Here is a 19728-nt window from a genome sequence, read left to right as displayed (position 1 = left end):
CATTTTATACTTGTACATGTAGTAGTCGAACATATTAAACAATACATGTAGTAGTCGAACATATTAAACAATACATGTACTTCAAAGTATCATTTTATTTTGTCTCGCCTTACATGAAAGTCATGAAAGTTGGTTGTATATATGCAAGAAATATGTATTACAGTCTTTGGGTGATGATGTATAAGCTATTTTTAATAGAGCTTTACATTTATAAAAGCTAAAAGAGCTGGATGTGTGGTTCAGTGACTGAGTGTAAAATATACTGTTACATTTTATTACATGAAATTGGATACATTTTATTGTATATGAGTACCTTGCAAGGTCTTCTTGTCTATCAGGTTAGGTTGACCTGACCTTAATTTTATTTCATGGATAATTTAAGTGATTTAGGTTATTTCAGTTTAATACAATGTTAAAATGGTTAGGTTTGTATCTCAGATACTTCGTAATGAAATTAAAGACTGGAAATGGGAAATGTGCCAACAAGACAACAACCCGACTACAGAGCAGACAACAGCAGAAGGTCATCAATGTTTGAATTGTTTCTAAGAAGCTGTAAGCTACATTGTACATGTTGGAAACAAACATAATTTTTATTTTTGCCTAAGGAGATATGGTATCAGGGGTGAATCCAGCCATTTAAAAAAGGGGGGTTCCAACTATATGTCCCCATTCCATGATCGTCCAAAAAAAGGGGGATTCCAACCCCTGAACCATCCCCCTGGATCCACCACTGGGTATGAATTTTGATGAGACGACTTTCATATCTTAAACTATAAACCATAAACCATGTAGATCAAGTGATTTTCTTTTCAGTCACTATATCAAAAAAAAAATATTGATGTTGTTATGTTTATGCCCTTTGGGGCCCATAATTGGAAATAAAAATATCTTAAAAAAAAAAATATCTTATATCATAAGTCACTGTACACCCTTCAGCAATGACCAAAAACTTAAACTTCATAATAAACACCCTATAAATGGCTCTGCTTGGAAAAGAGCTAGGCATCTAACAGAGTTAATGTGCAAAATTCAGACGAGAAACCCAACAGTGATGACAACTTGATTTATACTAGTATACATGAGCAACAAACAAACAAATATTTGATAAACAGCAATCAACAAAAACACTACAGACAAAAAATTAAGGGGAGACTATTTAAATATAAAAAAGAAGATGTGGTATGATTGCCAATGAGACAACTCTCCAAAAAAGACCAAAACGACACAAACATTAACAATTATAGGTCACTGTACAGCTTTCAACAATGAGCAAAGCCCATACCGCCTAGTCAGCTTTAAAAGTCCCCGATAAGACATAGTAAAACGATTCAAACGAGAAAACTGACGGCCTTATTTATGAAAATAAATGAATAAAAACAAATATGTAACACATAAACAAACGACAACCACTGAATAACAGGCTCCTAAATTGGGTTTATTTACTTTAATGTAAAGTTAAAAAAATTAACTAATGTCTTATACAAGTATTACCCCTGACGTTACGTGAAAATTGTTTTCAAAAATCTAATTTGTCCATAATTCTTTTATTTAAATAAATTCAGACCTTCCCTTGTCTGATCACCAGCATGGCTAAAGGTATTACTCCCAGGTGTATTGGCAGGTGACACCTCCAGGTATTCAGGCAAGCGATTTCCTGTCGGACTTGCAAGTTCGTGCATCATTTCACTTCTGTCAGTGTACACGACCGAAAACTTCAATCTTTCCATTTTAAACATTCAGGTGCATAGGTAATCATTTGATAATATACATCTCTGTCCTGCGTGTCCGATAGTGAGACACTAGTCATTACTGTTTATAAATAACATTTCTGGTGTAAAGAATATTATTCATAAAAATTTAAATAATTCCAAAAAAGAGATTTGATAAAATAAAAATTTGCTTACACATTTTTTCCAATGGTAAATATGGGGAAATGTAACTACTCGTTGTCAAAAGTGTAGCACAGTTTGAAACATACAAGAAAAATTGATTTAACAAAAATATACGCACTTAACGACCATTCTTTTATACGCCTTGATAGAAAGTTACGGAACTATAGATAGTTGCAATTTAAAGTTATATACATTTTTACATTGAACATAAGAAAGAATAAAATTGAGAATGGAAATGGGGAATGTATCGAAGAGACATCAACCCGACCATAGAAAAAACAACAGCGGAAGGTCACCGACAGGTCTTCAATGTAACGAGAAATTCCCGCTCCTGGAGGTGTCCTTTAGCTGGCCCCTAAACAAATATATACAAGTTCAGTGATAATGAACACCATACCAATTTCCAAATTGTACACAAGAAACTAAAATTTAATAATACAAGACTAACAAAGACCAGAGGCTTCTGACTAGGGACAGGCGCAAAAAAATGCGGCGGGGTTAAACATGTTTATGAGATCTCAACCCTCTCCTATACCTCTAGCCAATGTAGAAAAGTAAACGCACAACAATACGTACATTTAAAATTCAATTCAAGAAAAGTCCGAGTCTGATGTCAAAAGATGTAACCAAAGAAAATAAGCAAAATGACAATTATACATAAATAAACGGTTATGCATTTTGCCCCCTCCCTTTTTGGGAAAAAAATTGGTTGCTTATATAGGGAATCACTGAACCGTAACTGGAGCGGGCCCCCTCTTAGGTCAGTCAGTGGGCCCCCACTTACGAAAATTCCTGGATCCGCCACTCAGTATGTTATCATGGGATGTCGATGGACTATTGTATACTAAAAGAAGAAGAAGAAGAGAACCAATTTGAATTAAAAACAGGTTGATAATTAACCTGCTCTAGTTCGTCGAAGTAATGGACAAAGTACAATCACAGATTTCTATTTAAATAAAATTGTTCTCGAACAAAGGAAGGAATTCGTCATCACAATTGTTGGGTATAATGTATTATAATGTAAACATCGTTCTGAAGTACTGTATGCCAAATTTTCTGTTCCGACATGCATGTTGCCAAGATATTTGAATATTTTCTTGGAAAAGTATTCAGTAACAAAGTTTCAAATTAATATCGGGATTTATTGTCTTTCTTGGTATATATTCAGTAACAGCAAAAAGAATAACTTGACTGCTTGTCCGCTAAATTGGGGTGTTCTTGTCAGATAAAAGACTTATAGTTTTATAATTCGAAAAACTTTTAATTTGTATTTTTTATTTATTTTTATTTATTTTTTATTTCATCACTAGATAGCTGAAATTTATTGGGAAACTTGCATTTCGGGCATATTCTTTGCTTCTTAGCTCGAATTAAAGAGTTTATAAAATTTTTCAAATGTTGAATATGCAACAACAAATGGAAGTTTTTAACGACCTTGACTGGCTATACAGCCCTTGCACGGTCGGGTTGAATATGCAACCAAATCTCCAAGTATTTATGTTTCTGGTAAAGGCGTTTGATTGGGTATTAGTTTGAGGTAGGCGTGTTTTCGGAAATATTCCTCCAATCAACTGACCTATTTGACATACATGTGTGCGCTGATGCGTGTACACTGGCTATTGTAACGGCACGTGTGACTGTCTCACATCGAAATCTGTCGAGCGTGACTAATGTTAATGGTAGAAATTTTTGTTGTGTGGTCAAATTATTTGACATACATGTTTTAAAGGCTAAAACTTAAATTTGCATTTTAAAAGATTATTTTCGGAAGTGGTCCCTATATACTATTCTAAAGTGTTAGAGAAAAAACAAGACTTTATAGGAAAGATACATATCAACGGAGAATATAACCTGAGAAAAACTATACTAGTCTACTAGGATAATAGTCAAAGATATAAAACATGTATTATATGGCTCTGATATTAACTTTAACGTGTTCTGGGAAAAAAATATATGGGTGCGATTATTTGAATTACCTGATAAAGGCATCTCGATCACTTTTGACAAAATATAATTGCACGAATTTTTATTCTGATCGCTGACCTTTAATTCTAGAAGTGACTTGTGACTGTTATAAACATGCAGAGACAATTCTATGCATTATGGTTTAAGTTTACAATGAACACACTATAGTTATACATTTTCCTTTTAAATATCAAATAGACAATCACCTTTCGGACAGACTTGCTTTTTTCTTTCTATTCGTAAAAGTTATCATTCGTTCATTTAGAGACATGAATTACAAGTTATATATGTCTCTGGTTTATAATATTTTAACACTTCAAAAATGCTTTAAAATACTATGAGCCTGTATTGGGGTCCCAACCGAGCACAACAAAAAGGGGCGAGTTCCAACTATATGTCCCCATTCAAATGCATTGATCTTTTTAAAAGTTTATGATTCGACGGTTTCCTCAAACAATACGGTTTGATAAATTTCTTTCGAAATTCATTATACTTTTCACATACTAAAATAAAATGATATTCATCTTCAATTACTTGTTTATCACACATATTACAAAATCTCGGATATGTCTCAATATTATAAAATCGACAAGTTTCTATATTCAAACAGTGAGCAGATATATGCGGTATCAGAGACATATATACACATGTCTCTGGCGGTATTTACAAATGAATGGTTTTATAAATATAATTTACAGCATGATCTAAATAAAATTGTTGGGGTCAAATACATCTATGCAACATACATTTAGGCGAGTCTTCAAAAAATAGTACATTTCACTATTAAAGCTACCGTTTAATCTATCTTTGAATTCAAATTAAAACAAATTCACATTTTGTACACCCTGATGTAACCGTATTTTTAAAACGTTGTCATCCGTATCAATAAATTGTTTAATAAAATTAATATTTGAAGTGCATGAGTATTATTAACGTCTAGGATAAGTGTGAGATTTCTCTGTAGATGGGAATAAACAAAATTTAGCTGAATTTGTATTATTTAAATTAACGAAAAGGCAAGCTAGTGTGTGTTTGAAATAATATTTTTGAAATGGATTTATAGCATGAAAAATGTGTGTAACCGATTTTACGTTGACTTGGACTGCGAATTTGAAAAAAATATATTTGTGAAATCACATTCTACAAGATGACATATTTTGTAAGTACGTTATACTCTATAACCTTTTATTCTAATTATAGTATCGTTGAAATGCATTTTATAGCTGACTATGCGGTATGGGCTTTGCTCATTGTTGACGGCCGTACGGTGACATATAGTTGTTTATGTCTGTGTAATTTTGGTTTCTTGTGGACAATTGTCTCATTCGCAATCATACCACATCTTCTCTTTTATATTTATATAGCTATTACTTGCAACTGCCATGTGTACATGTTCCAGACTCGTGCCGCTGAAAGAGGTCTCCTTTCAAGTTTGAAAATAGGTGGAGAGGTCGGGAAAACTATCAGAAATATACTAGTATATGATAAGAAAAATCAGTGAAGTTCCCACTACTCTTTTGGTAAATTGTCTTGCTATTCCCGAGTGTGTTTTAATCAAAGAATTTTCTCTCTATTGACACAATGGTATATAAACTCATCATATATTTTCGCGCGGAAGACGTGCGTTTCGTCTAAAAAAAAAAAGACTCATTAGTCACCGCGCCCGAATAAAAAATTCAAAGAAGGCCAAATAAAGTACGAAGTTGAAGAGCATTAAGTACCAACATACCTAAAAGTTTCCCAATAGATTAGTTCAGGGAAAGCTTGTTCGCGACCTAGAACTCTGAGTGGGTCAAGCAATAACTAAATACGGTGTAGATAAAAAAAAAAATAACGAATACAAGATACATAATTGTAGATAAAACAAAACTAGCTGTATGTCATTATAAGTACTAACACGGGCCATGCTTGTAAGAACTGTACGTGTGATAGTGGTTAGCTCGTATAATAAGTCAACGTTCGGTATAGTCAGGGACAATTTTACACCAGGTACGGTGAAATATAGCTCGTATAATAAGTCAACGTTCGGTATAGTCGGGGACAATTTTACACCAGGTACGGTGAAATCGAAGACATCCAAAACCTCATCTTCGTTAGCTATGGGTCACGATCAACGCCCACTCTCCAGAGTGGATCGTAACCTTTGACTAGCGAAGATGCCAAAACCTTTGATTTAAAAAACATGGAACTATTTTGTTGCCAAACAGCCAATTATTGTACAACTAAATAATATTTTTGACTCATTGGCACGCATACCACATATGCAATGCACATCTTCTTATATCTATCTTTACGATTACGTCGCTTTTATATACCATATAGTCCATATTTAGCAAACGACAGTGTGAATATTTTGTGTATGAGTGACAAATGATTCGATGCCATAATTATCAGCCTTTGGTAGTTGTTAGTGTATAATACAGGCTTTAATCTTTCAAATTTCTTCCTATATATGTCACAGTGTATGTAAAGTGCGGATCCTAAAATATAATTTTTACTGTATATGTCATAAATGTCTAATGTAGAATGATAAATAAACAGACGAACTTTTTTTAATTTTTGAAGAAAATGAAGAAAATTAGTTAAAATGTATATGTTCAGAAATACATAATACTAATAAAACAAAGTAAGAGATGCGAGCGGGGTTTTATCGCGCCTAAAGCCATCCAGCTGTGAAATATATACCAAAATAGGTGAATATTTATGACATTTCACGAACAGATCGTGCAGGTGCTTTATAACTAACATGTAAGATGTTGTTGCAGTAAAACATATTTATTTTAATGCAATTATTAAAGTTGTGTAACGTAGAATATGTTTTGTCACTCAGTTTCTTCATATTTAACTAAATTCCACTATGATGATTTCGTAATGCATTGCTAGTCATGTGTACTGTCGAATAATGATACTATTCTTTCATTTTCACTGTGGAGCGAATCATTAGTATTGTATATGCGGTGCATTTTCACTGTATAATTTTTTTTTATCAATTACAGCTAATTTCTTTAAGCATGTAGAGCAAGACTTTAGTTAATTTGCTTGCTTTTTTTTTAATGGATAATTATTATGATAACACCCAATTTAATTCAAATATTAAAAATACAGGTTAAACTATGCCAATTCATATTGTTTAAAAATGTCAATCTTATTTACAAAGATTGTATAAACAATTTTACAAACAAAGCAAGCAAGCCAACCAAAGTTTTGCTTTACATGCATTAGGAAATTAGCTGTAAAGCCTTAATTTAGCCGACTTGCTCAAACAATAGATAAAGTAAGAAAAAGATTTGATAATTTTTAACTTACGGAGGAAAGTTTGGTTTTAAAACACTCTAATAAATTAAATAGAAATAACATTTATTTCAAATGTATTCCATTTAGTTTCTTATAAAGCGTATAGGGATCTTTATCCTTATTTTTTTTATCCATTTCCATGACACTTCACCACTATTTACGTACATCTTGATATATATTGCACCTTTGTTTTCCCGTTTAAAAGGTTTTACACTGGAGCCCTTTATAACTTGCTGTTCGGTGTGAGCCAAGACTCCATGTTGAAGACCGTATTTTGACGTATAATGGTCTACTTTTATAAATTGTGACTCGGATGGAGAGTTGTCTCATTGTCACATACGACATCTATATATTGGCACAAAAACGAAACGAGACGGGATAAAAAGGGACAAAAAAATCCACCCTACTTTTTTAATATATTTATAATGGGCTTAATATGAGTCAAAATAGAGTAAAATAGTGGGTCGCATTTGGGTATAAGCGTCACGCCGGATTGCCGATTTTTTGCAAGCGTGACAGGTGAAAGTCAAATGATTGTGTAGTGAAAAACGGGAAATGAAGTCTAGCGGAACACGGATAATTACAAAAAATTAGAACTGCATAGTATAAGAGGGATACGGGAATCTGCCAAAACAATAAGCAGAATACGGGAATCTGCCAAAACAGTCAGCGGGATCCGGGATCAGAACCCCCCAATGAGTCTCCAGAATAAGATATTTTTGTATATTCATCCTATTGTTACAATCATGCCTTCAATAACAAATGTATCCGATGCATGCATTTTTTTTTATATTTTTGGTCCCTTTTTCAATTTTGTGGGGTCCAAATTTATAGACAATAGTCCTTTAATATAGATATTTGGAACTCGTTGACATTCTGAATCTAACCGTGTATCTAGTTTTGGGATTTTTTGCGTAGTTGCTGAAATAGCCCACATAGAGTTCCAAAGTGTCTAAAATCCACAAAAATGAATTGTAGCATGCATTTCGTGTACAATAACCCAAATGTTTATTTGTACTCGTAATAAAAAGGAGAAAAGATTGGGCTGCCTCTCTTCAATTTTGTCCAGTTAAATCAAAGGAGTAGGTCCAGTAAGACCCTGTTTTGGCCCCAAAATATAGCAGTTTTACAAAATTGTTAAAATGTATACTTTTAGTTATTCATTGGATAGTAGAATGCTTCTGCTACATAATATGGGCTGTTTTTTTACAATACGATGTACATATATCGGGTACTAGCACCATTAAGTCATGCAAAATTAGTGAAATCTTCAAAATTCTAGCATTTTGGTTAAATTTCACACGGTTTCCGTGTAAAACGAAAGTGGCCGCATTCGTGTTCATCCAAAATATTGAAATGTAAGTTGTATTTCATGATAATACATAACATATATAAAGGTTGAGGATGAACACGGATGCGGCCACTTTCATTTTTGACAAAAACCATATTAAAAGTGATATTTTTCGGCATATTTGGTAGATTTTTCATATTTTAGCTCGAATCGGAGCGTTTTGAATGACTAAATTAATTGAAATCTTCCACATAAATTAATTGAATCAAATGAAATAGACACTTAAGTGTATAAAAAGTTGTCAACATCCTTCGTCAGATGAACCTTAAATTTGAGGCCAAAATCGGTCCTTACCGGACCTACTCCTTTAACTTCTTCGACAATGCACATTGTGATATATTGTATATGTCATTCCAACACTTACACTTGTTCTTTTATTTGTGTATCTATTTAATGACCATTTTAATTCAAAGCTTAGACTTGCATCCTTCATTCTCTACAAAATTATATAGATAAAGATTGGTTAAAAACTGTAATAAAGCAAAGACTGTTAGACCAGTTTCTTCAGAATTGAAATTCATGAAGTCAAAATTCGCCAAAAGCTATTAACTACAAAACTTGTAAGAAACACTGGGAATTTGAGGAATATTTTTGAACTTTACAGACGCCGTTGTTCTTTGTCGATTTCGAACGACCAATAACAAATTGCCTATTGAAACAAGAAGATGGCAAAATGTACTGAGAGAAAACCGTGTTTGTCATCTATGTAAAAATTGACAAATTGGTGACGAATATCAAAGGGCACATATTTATCTTTCGTCTGACAGCACGTATACACCGCAGTTATCGTAAATTATGTAAACATATACAAAAAAATAACATTATTTTTTTTAAGACAAAACAGAAAAAAGAACTGATAAGTGCGGATAATCCATGCGCCTTGCTTCCTTTATGTTTCGATATTTTAGAAATTAATTATTCTTTTATCTATTATAACACGTGAAAAATACACCGGTGAGTTCCATATATGTCTTTAACTTACAGCTGGTCCTGAAAATGCATGAAATATTTGCCACTGGACTTAAAACAACCAACAATCAATCACACTACAACTTATAGTATATATAGTAGTGAAATACAAAATGTATATTATAATGATACAATTAGCAAAATAAATAGAATACAAATACACGCTACTTTATTTAACTGACACAATTTAAAGGAATACTCTCTAAACTATATAAGTAGAGAAGCGTAAAGTTTCTTTTGAATACTTAACAAACGGCTTCCGAACAGTTCAATTTTGCTCAATTCAAAAACTTGAAAACATAAGCATGTATTACTCGATTTATTTCACTTGACTGGGCGGAGTTTAACCGGTTCGCTCATAATAAACCAGTCCATCTATAGATAGGTGTATTAGGATAAACTCATCAATGAAGTGTCCAGTAATTCTTATGTAAATTCCTTTGATGACACTGATAGGTGATTAGAAATCAGTAATAATTATAACGGCAATTATCCTTATCACACACATCTTCAAATAAACTGTCCTTATGCAAATTAAAACCTAGCTCCGCCCGATCAGTTGAAATAACATTGGTAAAAACAAACGACCAGACATCACTAATACGTGTATACACAAATTCATTATTTCTCTATTAACGTTTAGCCCTACGGCACCATTCTATTAAGAATTATGATGGGAGTTATGGTAATATATAATAGGCATGTACTTTCTTACGTTACGGATCATTGATTTTGTTACCTGTTGACCCGGTTGATTACTAGCACGTGCCATCGAACTCAACCATTTTAACTAAACTGACAGATTTTGTTTGAATTAACGCCATATTATGTATATATATACTAAGTACAATATACCTATCATATGGATTAGAAAATAAATATTATAAGGATACATCGTTTGAATGAAAATTTCTATACGGTGATACTTTAACACCGTCCCGACAGAGACTGAATGAATGCATTATGATGATCAGGTTTCGGGATCCGAGAAGTCTTTTTTCGAATTTCCGGATGTCGGGAATATTTTTTTCCAACTTAAATAGAGTAAATCGCACTAAAAAAATAAACATGCAAACAAAATGCAACAGCTTCAACGGTTAACTAGGACATATATCAACATAAAACGAATTAAAGAAAATGTCATACATAAAACAAAAATATGCATGTGTTAATTTGCCTCCGCTGCAGTTCTGTGGATCCTTAACTTTTTTAAGGTTACGTTTAGGATTTTCCGTTACTAAACTTCAAATACGAAAAACATTTTCACCGGTGTTCACAACATTTTAAGGTTTATGGCATACATTCTGGTGTTGATACAATTAACATACGTCCTTGCATTTAATTACCAATATATATTTATATAAACTAACATTTATTAAAAAAATAAACAACATATATAGACGAATAATTTATTAGTTCCTCGACAAAACAAGAAAAGAAATAAAGAATCAACAGAAGATTTAATTTTTTTTTAATTAATCAAAATATACTTCAAACAAATCCTAATATTAAAAAAACATATATACATATTAATCTAAAATGCTTTATCGAGTAGAAGGGGCGCAACTCGTGTTATCAAACCGGTATACTGAACGGATCTAAACAGGGTCTGAACCTTTTGAACGTAATTTTGTATACATGGTCTGGTTTGGTCTGACACGGTCTTAACGGGTCTAAACAACCCGCTAGACGAATCAGTCTTTTCCGTCTTGACATGTCTTAACGAACTGATTTACCTGATGAGGCTATCGATCTGAACGGCGACTTAACGAACTTAAATATCGTGACGAATTTCTCTAGCGGTAAATCCAGTCAATCAAGATGTGATCAGACCAAAATGACCGTTTCAGACTCAAATCGGGCTACTAGTGGTAGTGTGCGATTGGTGTTAGGTTTGTTGGTGGAGTATGATGAGATGGTAGCTGTGTCAGTAGTATTTTATTGGTGTTAGGTGTGTTGGTGGAGTATGATGAGATGGTAGTTGTCAGTAGTATATGATTGATATAGGGTGTGTTGGTGGAGTATGATGAGATGGTAGCTGTGTCAGTAGTATATGATTGATGTAGGATGTGTTGGTGAAGTGTGGTGAGATGGTATTTGTGTCAGTAGTATATGATAGGTGTTAGGTGTGTTGGTAGAGTATGATGAGATGGTAGTTGTGTCAATAGTGTATGATTGATGTAGGGTGTGTTGGTGGAGTATAATGAGATGGTAGTTGTGTCAGTAGTTTAGGATTGATGTAGGGTGTGTTGGTGGAGTATGATGAGATGGTAGTTGTGTCAGTAGTATATGATTGATGTAGGGTGTGTTGGTGGAGTATAATGAGATGGTAGTTGTGTCAGTAGTATATGACTGATGTAGGGTGTGTTGGTGGAGTATGATGAGATGGTAGTTGTGTCAGTAGTATATGATTGATGTAGGGTGTGTTGGTGGAGTATAATGAGATGGTAGTTGTGTCAGTAGTATATGACTGATGTAGGGTGTGTTGGTGGAGTATGATGAGATGGTTGTTGTGTCAGTAGTTTAGGATTGATGTAGGGTGTATTTGGTAGAGTATGATGAGATGGTAGTTGTGTCAGTAGTTTAGGATTGATGTAGGGTGTGTTGGTGGAGTATAATTAGATGAGTGATAAGCTGGTAGTGTTTTATTGGACTTAGATGTGTAATTGGAGTATAATTAGATGAGTTGATGAGCTGGTAGTGTATTATTGGAGTTATTTATCAAAGGTACCAGGATCATAATTTACTACATCATATGCTACTGACACACCTACCACCAATCCTACATTACTGATACAATTACATGTGTTATTGGAGTATATTTAGATGGTTGATGAGCTGGTAGTGTATTATTGGTGTCAGTAGTGTAGGATTGGTGTTAGGTATGTTTGCAGAGTATGATGAGATGGTAGTTGTGTTAGTAGTGTAGGATTGGTGTTAGGTGTGTTGGTGAATTATGATGAGATGGTAGTTATGTTAGTAGTGTAGGATTGGTGTGAGGTGTGTTGGTGATGTATGATGAGATGGTAGTTGTGTCAGTAGTGTATGATTGGTGTTAAGTGTGTTGACAGAGTATGATGATATGGTAGTTGTGTCAGTAGTGTATGATTGGTGTAGGGTGTGTTGGTGGAGTATGATGAGATGGTAGTTATGTTAGTAGTGTATGATTGGTGTTGGGTGTATTGGTGGAGTATGATGAGATGGTAGTTGTGCCAGTAGTGTAGGATTGGTGTTAGGTGTGTTGGTGATGTATGATGAGATGGTAGTTGTGTCAGTAATGTATGATTGCTGTTAGGTGTGGTGGTGGAGTATGATTAGATGGTTGTTGTGTCAGTAGTGTATGATTGGTGTTAGGTCTGTAGGTAGAGTATGATGAGATGGTGGTTGTGTCAGTAATGTAGGATTGGCGTTAGATGTGTTGGTAGAGTATGATGAGATGGTAGTTGTGTCAGTATTTAGGATTGGTGTAAGGTTAGTGGTAGAAGTGTAATTGAACTATGATTAGATGGTTGATGTGCTGGTAGTGTATTTTTTGAGTTAGATGTGTAATTGGAGTATGATTAGATGGTTGATGTGTTGGTAGTGTATAATTGGTGTTAGATGTGTAATTGAATTGATGTAGGGTGTGTTGGTACAGTATGATGAGATGGTAGTTGTGTCAGTAGTATATGATTGATGTGAGTTGTGTTGGTAGAGTATGATGAGATGTGAGTTGTGTCATTAATTTAGGATTGGTGTAGGGTGTGTTGTCGGAGTATGATGAGATGGTAGTTGTGTCATTAATTTAGGATTGATGTAGGGTGTGTTGGTAGAGTATGATGAGATGTGAGTTGTGTCATTAATTTAGGATTGGTGTAGGGTGTGTTGTTGGAGTATGATGAGATGGTAGTTGTGTCAGTAGTTTATGATTGATGAAGGGTGTGTTGTTGAAGTATGATGAGATGGTAGCTGTGTCAGTAGTTTAGGATTGATGTAGGGTGTGTTGGTGGAGTATGATGAGATGGTAGTTGTGTCAGTAGTTTAGGATTGATGTAGGGTGTGTTGTTGGAGTATGATGAGATGGTAGTTGTGTCAGTAGTTTAGGATTGATGTAGGGTGTGTTGTTGGAGTATGATGAGATGGTAGTTGTGTCAGTAGTTTAGGATTGGTGTAGGGTGTGTTCTTCCATACAGCAAATATAGTTGGCATATTGCTTATAGTTTAAGAAAAACAGACCATTACCCAAAAACTTAACACTGAGCAATGAACCCTGAAAATAAGGTCAAGGTCAAATAAAACCTACGCGACTGACATATTGATCATAAAACATTTCCATACACCAATTAAAGAACCTTAGTGAGCACGCTCACATACCCCATGTCCCCACATTGTCATTGGAGAAATTAAATAAGTATAAGAAAAAAAATTGTATAAGAAAAAATATTGAATAATAATTTCAATATACATAGTATGTCCTTATTATCTACAAAATTCATGAATTTCTGTTGTGTGTTTTCAGAGGAGTTGCGATGACAAACTGTTGCAGAAGTACATTGAAGCAAATAAGTTCAAAGGGGCATAACTTCTAGAAAAAAAATTGAACTGTAATTTCCTGTCGATATGTCCTTATTATCTGAAAAGGTTTCGTGAAATTCTGTTCTGTGGTTTGAGAGGAGTTGCGATGACAAACTGTTGCAGTAGTAAATTAAAGTAAATAAGTTCAAAGGGGCGTAACTCCTAGAAAAAAAAATTGAATAGCAATTTCTAGTCGATATGCACAACTACATAGTATGTCCTTATTATCTGAAAAGGTTTTGTGAAATTCTGTTGTGTGGTTTGAGAGGAGTTGCGATGACAAACTGTTGCAGTAGTACATTAAAGTAAATAAGTTCAAAGGGGTGTAACTCCTAGAAAAAAAAATTGAATCGCAATTTCCCGTCGATATGCACAACAACATAGTATGTCCTTATTATCTGAAAAGGTTTTGTGAAATTATGTTGTGTGGTTTGAGAGGAGTTGCGATGACAAACTGTTGCAGTAGTACATTAAAGTAAATAAGTTCAAAGGGGCGTAACTCCTAGAAAAAAAATTGAATCGCAATTTCCAGTTGATATGCACAACTACATAGTATGTGGATTGTCCTTATTATCTGAAAAGGTTTTGTAAAATTCTGTTGTGTGGTTTGAGAGGAGTTGCGATGACAAACTGTTGCAGTAGTACATTAAAGTAAATAAGTTCAAAGGGGCGTAACTCTTAGAAAAAAAATTGAATCACAATTTTCCGTCGATATGCACAACTACATTGTATGTCCTTTTTATCTGAAAAGGTTTCGTGAAATTCTGTTTTGTGGTTTGAGAGGAGTTGCGATGACAAACTGTTGCAGTAGTACATTAAAGTAAATAAGTTCAAAGGGATGTAACTCCTAGAAAAAAAATTTAATCGCAATTTCCTGTCGATATGCACAACTGCATAGTATGTCCTTATTATCTGAAAAGGTTTCGTGAAATTCTGTTGTGTGGTTTGAGAGGAGTTGCGATGACAAGAAACAGGACTGACGGACGGACGGACGGACGGGTCAAAAACATTATACCCTCCGCAACTTCGTTGCATGGGTATAAATATAGTTGACCTATTGTATATACATTGTGCAGTATTAGAAAAAAGACCAAAACTCAAAAACTTAACTTTTCGTTCATTTTTTATATAAATAAGCTTAACCTTGTTGAATGTTCACTGATCCATGAAATTAGGTCGAGGTCAAGTGAAAACTGTATGACGGGCATGAGGACCTTGCAAGGTACGCACATAACAAATATAGTTATACTCTTACTTATAAAAGAGAATTTAAATTACAAAATAAGTTTTTTTCAAGTAGTCACTGAATCATGAAAATGAGGTCAAGGACATTGGAAATGTGACTGGCGGAAACTTCGTAAAATGAGGCATCCATATACAAAATATGAAGCATCCAGGTCTACCACCTTCTAAAATATAAAGCTTTTAAGAAGTTAGCTAACGCCGCAGCCACTGCTTGATCACCATTCCTATGCCGAGCTTTCTGAGATTAAAGTCAAAAGCTCGACAAAAACAATCAGTTTTAAGGGGGCTCGCGGGTCTGAATCATTTGTTTAATTTTTAAAAAAATGTGGTCACCATTCATTTACGCTCACAATCTGCCTTCGAAAGAAGCATACATTTTTCTTAATGTCCTTTTTTCTGTTGACCTAATAGGGGAAATAGTTGTAATATCGAAATAAAAAAAGAACTAAATTACAGAAATCGCTTAAATTTTACAGTTAATTACTTTATGTACAGCTTTTTCGAAAACAAAACAAAAATATAGGTCACCGATGAGTTAAAAAAGATATTTCAAATTTAATGCCAAAAATGGCATTTTTGCACACAAAAAGAGATGATTTTGAGCTTTTCCAATGATATCTACATTTTAAAAGTCACCTGAGGCCAACACCAATTGATTTATTGGAATGATTCTTGTACCATAATGATAAAGTAATAACTACTTAAGGTAATAAATGAAATTTGTAATGAAAAATTATTGTTTAATTTTTTTCTGAAAATCTTATACCCGCAAGCCTCCTTAAGAAAACTGTGTTCATTCATTAGGTGTATTAATAAAAAGGTTTGTCCCTCCATGTAAAAGTTAAGCACAGACTGATTTCTTCATATTTAGTTTAACCTGTTTATTATACAGGTATTTCATCATAAACTTAAAAGTTGTACTTTATTATATTTTATCTGCAGCTGTTTACCCTCAACTATTGTATTTGTATTTATATTGTAATTGTACTTTCTCTGTTGACTTGTATTAAGTTTTTAGAGAATAAAATAACTATCTATCTAATAGGAATAAAACTGAATGTTACCTGTTTTGATTTCACCCAAGGACTGCAGCCTTGATCTATTAAACATTTTGTTACATCAATCTCTCCAAACTGAGCAGCAAGATGTAAAGCTGTTCGTCCACTCTAGAAAAATATAAACATGTTAATGGTGTGTGATAACAAAATCACGAGAGGAGTAAAACAATTTAACAAATGTAAGAAATATAACATCGGGTAAGAAAATATCCAATTATGTTTGTGTATAAACTATTAAATGGTAGATTAAGATATAAATTCAATGTATATTTTCTGATTCAGTGAAACAAAACAGGTAAAAAAATTGTAAACTTTTAATTATATAAGTGTAACAAGTCAAATAATAGCAACCCTCACTTTATATAATTCACAAGTATTTGTTGTCCATTTAACATGTATGATAAACAACATGATTGTTTGTTGATTCAGTAGAATGATCAAAGTTGAAAAAAAAAACATTTTTTTCAAGAAACATTAAAACGAGTAATATTTTCTGATTCAGTACGAAGAGACGAGAAAAAAAAGACCCCACTTTATATAATTCTGTCAAGTATTTGTTATTCTTAAAAGATGTTGTACATTAGATCTGTAAAATTAACATTATCTAACTAAAGAAGTTAACACAACTTGTTCTCATCAACTTCTCATTAAAATCAGATGTTAACAAAATAATTTTTCGTCAAGAAACAAAATAAAACCTCAACTATCTGATTCAGTTCTGTGTTACGAATAAAATGAGGCCCCACTTTATATAATTCTAACAAATATTTGTTGTCCATTAAATCTGTCTGATCAACAACATGATTTTGTGTAGATTCTGTGTAAAGTGATGTTTGGTCAGAGTAAGGTGATTATATCTATCATTACCAGGTCTATAGCCTCTAACTGACTACCGTGAGTGACGAGGTAAGTCCCCACCTCCAGGTGTCCTCTCACAGCCGCCCACATTAATGGTGTCCATCCCCACTGTAATATCAACATATAACAGACATCAAAACTTGTGTCATAAACTGGACAATGTTGTGTAATAAATATAAACAAAATATATATCACATGAATCAGTGGTCAAAACTGAATAAAATGACCAGTCACACTTTTATTTATATTCTACATAAACAACAAATAAACAACATGTTTTATTGTGAGATGTCAGAACTTCCATCAGAACTGTCAGGTTAAAAAATAACTTTTTTCTAGAAACATAAACAATATTTATATCAATGGACTCAGCTGGACAAGACAATTAAAATGAGACCCCACTTTATATAATTCTATCAAATATGTGTTGTCCATTAAATCTGTCTGATTAACAATGATTATGTAGAATGATCAATAGTTTTAAAAAATGACTTTTTTCAAGGAACATTAAAACGAGTAATATTTTCTGATTCAGTAGGAAGAGACAAAAAAAATAAGACCCCACTTTATATAATTCTGTCAAGTATTTGTTATTTTTTAAAGATGTTTTACATTAAATCTGTAGAATTAACACTATCTGACTAAAGATGTGAACACAACTTTTTCTCATCATTTTCTCTTTAAAATCAGATGTTTACAAATTAATTTCTGTCAAGAAACAAAATAAAACCTTTACTATCTGATTCAGTTCTGTGTTACGAATAAACTGAGACCCCACTTTATATAATTCTAACAAATATTTGTTGTCCATTAAACCTGTCTAATTAACAACATGATTTTGTGTAGATTCTGTATAAAGTGATGTTTGGTCAGAGTAAGATGATTATATCTATCATTACCAAGGTGGATGTAGCCTCTAACTGACTGCCGTGAGTGACCAGGTAAGTCACCACCTCCATGTGTCCTCCCTCAGCCGCCAACATTAATGGTGTCCATCCCCACTGTAATATCAACATATAACAGACATCAAAACTTGTGTCATAAACTTGACAATGTTGTGTAATAAATATAAACAAAATATATATCACATGAATCAGTGGTCAAAACTGAATAAAATGACCAGTCACACTTTTATTTATATTCTACATAAATAACAAATAAACAACATGTTTTATTGTGAGATGTCAGAACTTCCATCAGAACTGTCAGGTTAAAAAAAAACTTTTTTCAAGAAACATTAAAACGAGTAATATTTTCTGATTCAGTACGAAGAGACAAGAAATATAAGACCCCACTTTATATAATTCTGTCAAGTATTTGTTATTTTTAAAAGACGTTTTACATTAGATCTGTAGAATTAACATTATCTACATTAGATCTGTAGAATTAACATTATCTGACTAAAGATGTTAACACAACTTGTTCTCATCAACTTCTCATTAAAATCAGATGTTTACAAAATAATTTTTCATCAGGAAACAAAATAAAACCTAAACTATCTGATTCAGTTCTGTGTTACGAATAAAATCAGACCCCACTTTATATAATTCTAACAAATATTTGTTGTCCATTAAACCTGTCTGATTAACAGTATTTTGTGTCTATTCAAAATAATGATCAAAGCTTAGAAATTATTTAGTGGTATTACCGTGTAAAATGTTGGGTGTCTACCAGCTGCTTCATATCATATGAGTTGTTGTGTATAAGGGTAATATAGCAATGGTGTAAGTTTGTGGTGAGTATAAGGGTAATATAGCAATGGTGTATGTTTGTTGTGAGTATAAGTAAAGAACTGCAATAAGCCATGTTTATTTTTTTCAAGTTTGCATTGCCTATAAGTGTGATCTGTAACTTGTTTGTGATGAGTGTAAAAATGTCAATGCTACGTCACATGTTGGTGTTGACTATAAGAGTGTCATTGCTACGTCACATGTTGGTGTTGACTATAAGAGTGTCATTGCTAAGTGACATTTTGGTGTTGAGTATAATAGTGTCGCTGATACATAACATGCTGGTGTTGAGTATAAGAGTGTCATTGCTATGTCACATGTTGGTGTTGACTATAAGAGTGACATTGCCATGTCACATGTTGGTGTTGAGGTAAAGAGTTTCATTGCTATGTCACATGTTGGTGTTGAGGTAAAGAGTATCATTGCTATGTCACATGTTGGTGTTGACTATAAGAGTGACATTGCTAAGTGACATGTTGGTGTTGACTATAAGAGTGTCATTGCTATGTCACATGTTGGTGTTGACAATAAGAGTTACATTGCTAAGTGACATGTTGGTGTTGACTATAAGAGTGTCATTGTTATGTCACATGTTGGTGTTGAGTATAAGAGTGTCATTGCTACGTCACATGTTGGTGTTGACTATAAGAGTGTCATTGCTATGTCACATGTTGGTGTTGACTATAAGAGTGTCATTGCTATGTCACATGTTGGTGTTGACAATAAGAGTGTCATTGCTATGTCACATGTTGGTGTTGACTATACATTTATAAGAGTGTCATTGCTATGTCACATGTTAGTGTTGAGGT

At 33.3% G+C, this 19728-nt stretch overlaps 1 protein-coding gene across 1 annotated transcript in view; it reads right to left on the bottom strand.

Annotated features, from left to right (window-relative positions):
* LOC134718336 (uncharacterized) overlaps positions 1–16406 on the bottom strand; it is a 184466-nt gene extending 168060 nt beyond the window's left edge. Inside the window, exon 1 of the mRNA XM_063580831.1 lies at positions 16338–16406. The gene's annotated coding sequence lies outside the window, so the exon portion shown is untranslated. The remainder of the gene's footprint in view (positions 1–16337) is intronic.
* Between the last annotated feature and the right edge of the window lie 3322 nt (positions 16407–19728).

The sequence above is a fragment of the Mytilus trossulus genome, chromosome 5 (assembly GCF_036588685.1).
Source record: "Mytilus trossulus isolate FHL-02 chromosome 5, PNRI_Mtr1.1.1.hap1, whole genome shotgun sequence".
In the NCBI taxonomy this organism is placed as follows: Eukaryota; Metazoa; Mollusca; class Bivalvia; order Mytilida; family Mytilidae; genus Mytilus; species Mytilus trossulus.
This window is presented reverse-complemented; position numbering and strand designations above follow the sequence as displayed.